This window comes from Microcaecilia unicolor, chromosome 1 (assembly GCF_901765095.1).
Source record: "Microcaecilia unicolor chromosome 1, aMicUni1.1, whole genome shotgun sequence".
In the NCBI taxonomy this organism is placed as follows: domain Eukaryota; kingdom Metazoa; phylum Chordata; class Amphibia; order Gymnophiona; family Siphonopidae; genus Microcaecilia; species Microcaecilia unicolor.
The window spans coordinates 644910228-644916172 of record NC_044031.1 but is presented as its reverse complement, the minus strand read 5'-3'; the positions used below and the strand labels follow the sequence as shown (position 1 = coordinate 644916172).

Sequence of the window (5945 nt, the reverse complement as noted above, 5' to 3'; positions counted from 1 at the left end):
GCTCCTAGGCCCAAGACCTCTGAGGGTGCTCCTGGGCCGGTGGCCAGTTTGAGCCGGGGGTGGCGGACTGATGGGGTCCCCTTTGGTAGCACAGTCAGTTGCTGGGTCCCTGCTGCACCTCAAATTCCCTCTGAACCGGCTTTTGCTTAACTGTTGAATGCAGGAGATAAGATGTAGCAGTTAGCGCTGCCTCAGTAAGTGGTGGTGTGTAGCCGAGTTATCTGGAAAGCAGTTAATGTGTGGCCAAGTGAATTGTCTCTACGTTAACTGTCTGGGAAGATGCTGGGCACCCCCCCCCCCCCCCAACAGTTAACGCAGAGATGTTGCAGTTATTGCATGTTAATTTTTGCTATTAATATGCAGTACCTGCACAGTTTTAATTCACTCTAGTAAAAGGGGCCCCTTCATCTCCATGACCTAAACAGTAATACTGTGATTTGCATTTTCATAATATAGAGATGAAAGGCAATAACTGCATCCTTCAATCAATTCCCTTGAAGGATTAGTTAAATTTAACATTGATGTTTCTTGTGAACTAATAGGGTATATAAATATGTCTAATACATTATATTGGCTGAATCCAACATATGTGGAGATTGCTATTGTTTTGGGTGAACCAGTGTGGTGGCAAACGCTATTGAAAATAATAGTAAAACGTTTATGGGCTAGATAGGCTCACCCCGTCTCCTGTTTTATCTAGCCACCTTGCCCCAAGCCCAACGTCTCTCACATTCTCTCCCCCCACCCAACCACCCAGCAAGCCAGCATCTCCCCTCTTCCTCCCTCAACCGTCTTCCCCCAAACCTACTTTTAATTACAAAAAACAAGATTGTGAGCCTTCTAGGTGTAGAGGTAGTACCTGCTTATAATTGGGTTGTAAGCCACAATGAACCTGAACTCTGTTTAGGATAATGCGGGATACAAATGTCATAATAAATTTAAAAAAAAAACATAAAAATGTTGTTTCAAAACTTGCCAGGCGGCAGCAGCGATTCACAGGCACTACTCTACAGCCAGCCCAACATCTTTTCTCTCTGCTGCGCAGCCCGTCCCAGTAGAAACAGGAAGTTACCTCAGAGAGGGCGGAACACCGCAGTAGAGAGAGAATGTTGGTCTGGCAGAAGGGCAGCACCTCTGAATCACTGCCACCGCCTGGCAAGTTTTGAAACAAATTAAAGGTAGCACTCGGGGAAGAGGGTTGAGGGAGGGAAGAAAGAAAAGAGGAGGTGCCGGTCTGGGGTGGAATGGCTACAGTGAATAGAAGGGAAGGGAAAGATGCCGGAGGAAGAGTGCGGCGGAGTGCCACATTATAGTATTTCCCTTGTCAGCGGGAGACTTTTCTGCTTTGGTGGGAGTGCAGGAGATGACCCGCCAAAGCGGGAGTCTCCCACTCAATGTGGGAGACTTGGTAGGTCTGTGACAGGAAGGGGAAGAAATGGTGGACCGCGGGAGCCCCCTGGAGCTGTGGGGCCCAGGGAAACTGCCCTGTTTGCCCCCCCCCCCCCGACACCGGCCCTGGAATTGACCAGCAACTGTCACTAGGAATATTTCTCAAAGCTTAGCCGATATCATCATTACACCAATATGAAAAGAACTCAGCAAATCTAGTCAACTGGTTAACTACAGTCCAGTGGCCTCCATTCCATTCTTTACCAAGTTAACGGAGGGAATGGTAACCCTACAGCTCGCTCACTTTCTAGACCTGCATGATATACTTCCACCATCTCAATCAGAATTCCATGTGCTTTTTAGTACAGAAACAGTTCAGAGCTCCATGCTAGACCACGTTTGACTACTGCTAAGCGAAGGAAAAAGTGCAGTCCTACTCCAATTTGACCTGTCCTCAGCTTTCAACATAGTAGACCACACTCTCTTACTAGGGAAACTCAAAGAAATGGGAATCACAGGCAGTATGTTAAAATGGTTCAAAGGCATCCTGGAAAATAGATCATTCAGGGTCAGATTAAATGCAGACTTATTCCTAAATTGGAGCACCAGATACGGGATTCCCCAAGGCTCCCCACTATCTCCAGTACTGTTCAATGTTTTCCTCTGATCCTTAAGCACTATGTTAGATAATAATGGCTTTCTCCACTACGTGTATGATGATGCTATCTTGGTATTAATCCCCATACAATCAGACACAACTAGGGTCCAACAATGCATCAATTTGATAGAAAAATGGATGCACATTCACAAGCTAAAACTAGCCCTAGACTAGCACTCCTCGACAAATCACTTGCCATCCAAGCTGCCAAATACTTATGCTTCAATACAAAACCAGACCAAATACCTAAGTCAATTACCGTTAACCAAGCAAAATTTAATCTCTCTCCCAACATTAAACTCCTAGGAGTTCAAATCAACAGCGCTCTCTCCCTGGCAGCGCAAGTCAACGCCCTGACCAAACAATGTTTCTACCTAATGAGAAAGCTCCGAACCATTCAGAAATACTTTGAATGAACGACTGGTACGTGCGCTGGTACTATCATCGATTGATTACTGCAATCTAATATACCTAGGCTGCACAAAAACCTTACTCAGAAGACTTCAAACCATTCAAAACACAGTAATCCAATTAATCTTCATGCTATCAAAATTTGATAACATCTCCCCTTCCTACATTAAACTACAGTCGCTCCCCATCGAGACGAGAGTTATTTTCAAGCTGGCCTGCTTCCGCTTTATAATGTTGGAAGGACTGATCCCCAACTACCTACTTCCTCACTTCTGCTTTGCAACCTCAACCAGATCAAGGAGAAAAGAAGCCACCAAATTCTTCACTTCCCCTCATCTAAGGACAAGAAGAGACTAGCACTCCTCAACAAATCTTTCCATCCAAGCTGCTAGACTTTGGAAAGACATTGTCGGACTGTATTCCCCAACACAATCTTACCTCTTGCTCTGAAAAAAGATAAAAGCTTTCCTATTTAAGAAATACGTATTATAGCTAGGTTTCTGCTGATCTCCAAAGTAACAACAGTAATCATCAGAAGAATGTTCTGATTCTCTTGTGCAAAAAGTTTGCAAATCGCTTAGAATTGAAAAATTGTTAGCGGGATATAAGCCCTAATGTAATTTAAGATGAACAAAAGAAGATGTCAGATATCTTACAAAAGATATCTTGCAACAGAAGATATTAGGGTAGAGTTATATTGTAGATGCGCAGTGGTAAATCGTTACATTTAAGATGAACAATAGACAGAAAGTTACAGATGAACTGAACAGTAGGTATTCGTCATGAGTCCTTCAATAGGCAGAGAAAAGGAGGGGGCAAGGGATCGGGAGCAAGTTTTCATTTGGTCATAACCTGTCATAATCCATCGATTCTACGTGGTCAGTTGTAGAGTGAGGTTGGTTGTTTTGTTGTCTGTGAGTAGGAACTTCTTGAAAAGGAAGGTCTTGAGGTGTTTCCTAAACATAGTGTAGGGTGTTAGGGACCATAGAGATTTTGGAAGGGCATTCTACATTTTGGAGGAAGTTTGCAGCATGAATGGATTTGTAGACGAGTTTGTGGCAGCTGGGGTAGAGAAGGGTCCATAGGTGCCCTGTATAAGAGGCTTGAGGAGGCTAAGCCTCCCCAGCCCAGCTGTGACTTTCCCCGCCTGCCTCCTCCTCCGGTGTGGCCCCGGTACAGCCAGGAACAAAATTGTATCTTCTGCCACCACCGCCCACCCCCCGCTGAGCCCGCCCTCAGCTCCCCGACAGCTCTACTTTCCATTCCTGCCGTGGCCGTCCTCCATTTAAACCTTTTAAGTCTCAGCAGCGACTCGCCTCCAGCCTTTCCCTTCCCGCTCAGTGTCCCGCCCTTGCGGAAACAGGAAATACCTCATCAGAGGAAGGTGGGACACTGAGCGGGAAGAGAAAAGCTGGAGACAAGCCACCACTGAGACTTAAAATAAAAGGTTTAAACGCAGAGCGGCTGCAGCAGGAACGGAAAGGAGGGCTGTCGGGGAGCTGAGGGCGGGCAGGTGGGGCTGGGTTGGACCTCGAACTCGGGGCTGAAAAGGGAGGCTGGGGCAAGTCACTGGACATGGATGGGAGGGAAGGACAGGGGGCAAAGGAGAATCGTTGGACATGGATGAGAGGGGAGGGCAGAGGAGAATCACTGGACATGGATGGGAGGAGAGGGCAGGGGAGAAAAGAAAAATCATTGGACATGGAAGGGAAGGCAGGGGAGAGAGGAGAATTGCTGGATATGGATGGATGGAGGAGGCAGGGGAGAGAGGAGAGTTGCTGGACATGGATGGAGGGTAGGAAAGACAAAGGAAGGAGATGCACACGGATGGAGGGGAAGGGAGAGAGGAGAAATGCTGGACATGGAGGGGAGGGAAGACAGAGGAAGTAGATGCACATGGAAGGAGGGGAGTGAGGAGAAATGCTGGATATGGATGGAGGGGAAACTGCTGAATTTAAGGGCTGGATTGGAACACTTTGAGGGCAGATGCTGAAACTGGAGGAAGGATAGGGACAGGGCTACAGATGGTAGACAGGATGCATAAGGACACAGAAGGATGGTGGACATGGTGAGAGAAAAATATCAAATGGAAAGAAGGCACTGCATAAAACAGAAGGCACTGGAACCAAAGCGAATAGAAAAAAACTAAATGATCAGACAACAAAGGTAGAAAAAAGTATTTTATTCAGAATTTATTAATTGGAATGTGTCGTCTTTTGGAAATGTGCATCTGTGATATTTTGCATTTAAGTTTTAATTTCTCTAGTATTGCTGCATGCCAAGTCTAACTTCTTGAGGTAACTTTCCAGTTCAGTATTTTGCCTTCATATCTTTTGATTTCTAGTTCCTAGTGTCATATCTGTTGTCATATGTTTTTCATGTGTGATCAAGGTGCAGTATTCTGCTCGCGTGTAGTATTTGCAGCACTTTTTGTTTTGTTTTTCACTAGATAGTGTATTGGTGTTTTAGAGCCTGGTGTAATTACAGTGCTGCCTTTCCACGCATAAGGTTGTAGCTCATCCTGTCCTTGGAATTAGTGCTGTTATGGTTTGGTAAGGTTCTCAGTGTGTTTTTACACAAGTTTGTGTATAGTGTTTTGCAGTGGAGAGATTGTGCGTTGGCCTTACTGAGGTGACATCGAAACTTTAAATTAATTTTAGTTTGTTTGTCATAACTTCAGACATGGTTTTAGAATATTTTGGAGGATCTGATGTTGACTTGTTCCATATGTTCATTATAACCTTTGTGACCTGGGGTTTGAGCATCAGTGTTTGGTCGATGATTACTCTCAGTAGTTTTAGGTTATCCAAGAGGGGAATATGTGCCATCGATGGTTATATTGGGTGAGAGGTTTTGTTTGTATGGTGCTATTATTACCAGGAATTGGGTCTTGTCTCTGTTGAGTTTGAACTTGAAGACGGTGGCCCAGTTTTCTAGTGTGTTTAGGCTTCTTTTGATTGTCTCTTTGATGTCATTTTTGAATGGGACATATATGGTCACTCGTCTGCGTATATGTAAGGGTTGAGTCCTTGATTGTCGATAGTCTTGACTAGAGAGGTCATTGTGATGTTAAAGAGAACTAGAGAAATTGAGGTTCACTGTGGGACTCCTGATTGAGCTTTCCATGTAGAGGAAATTTCGTTTTTAATTTTGACTTGGTATGATCTCTTGGTCAGGAATTTCTGAAACCAGTGGAGTACTGCTCCATTTATGTCGTTCTTGTCAAGTATTCTTATTAAAGTTCAGTCAAGACCTTACTAAGGACGTGTTGAATTGTAGTAGCAGCATGTTTCTGCCTTGACTGATTTCTCTTCTGAAGTTGGCGATGAGTGCAGTTAGTGTTGTTTCTGTGCTGTGGCGAGATCTAAATCCTGATTGAGAGTTGTGGGGTATTGAGAAGCTGTGCAGGTACTCTGTGAGTTGCTTATTGACAATGTTTTCTAATAATTTGGCAATAAGGGGTATGGAAGCCACTGGTCTGTAGTTT

At 44.7% G+C, this 5945-nt stretch overlaps 1 protein-coding gene across 4 annotated transcripts in view; it reads left to right on the top strand.

The window, feature by feature from the left end:
- The window catches only part of TSEN2 (tRNA splicing endonuclease subunit 2), a 58518-nt gene that overhangs the window by 15420 nt on the left and 37153 nt on the right, over positions 1 to 5945 (top strand). The window lies entirely within an intron of this gene.